This window comes from Phalaenopsis equestris, unplaced genomic scaffold (genome assembly GCF_001263595.1).
Source record: "Phalaenopsis equestris unplaced genomic scaffold, ASM126359v1 Scaffold000002, whole genome shotgun sequence".
Taxonomy (NCBI): Eukaryota; Viridiplantae; Streptophyta; class Magnoliopsida; order Asparagales; family Orchidaceae; genus Phalaenopsis; species Phalaenopsis equestris.
In genome coordinates this window covers 40,855,142-40,855,942 of record NW_018164444.1, presented here as the reverse complement: position 1 = coordinate 40,855,942, position 801 = coordinate 40,855,142, and positions in this window count along the sequence as shown.

The window sequence follows — 801 nt, the reverse complement described above, 5'->3', positions numbered from 1 at the left end:
TAAAAGTTTAATTAAGGATGATTTCATTGAGCGAAGAATATTAAGTTTAATAGGCATATGAGGTATCCAACAAGTTAGGAGGGGGAAGCAGGTCCATGCCTCCCTCTCACCAACTAGTGGAAAGCCTCGAGTCCATTTAAACTTATTATGTTGCTTAATGGTTCATCCTATAAATACCCTTATTACTCAGAGAACATTGATGTCTCAATTATCCCTAAGAATAGAGTAATTATCAAATCATTTAATTCAAAATTATGTGGGTGAAGACCCTTAAAGAGGCATGTTAGTGTAATTTGAACACTTAGCCAAATTTTTAATCCTAATTGGGCTTAGTGGTGTTTCAAGGATGTTTGATTTAATTATGTCTATTTCTCTAATCCTTGTTTAGTCAATTATTGATTTAGCCTAAGTCACCACTAAGCCCTTAAGGCCCAGGTGAGTGTCTTAATTAGTTTTGAAAAGGGTTAAGCTTTAAGTGGTCATGATTCATGATTTGGATTTTATTTGAAAATCAAGATATGAGTATTAAATTGATTAATTATTGACTTCAAAAGTCGTACCCCTAAGTCCAGGATCATTTAATTTTAATAAACTTCCAAATTTTAATAATTTAGAAATTTATTAATCTTAATTAAGAAAGTGAGATTGGTTTCTACCAATTAACCCCTATGTGTTTCAAACATCAAATGAATTGATTAAGATTAGAGGTTACCCATTTTTCCTCCTTGAATTAAGCCTTAATGTTAATTAAGGCAAAATTTCCAAAATTACACATTTGCCCCTAAGGCTCTAACACTTCAT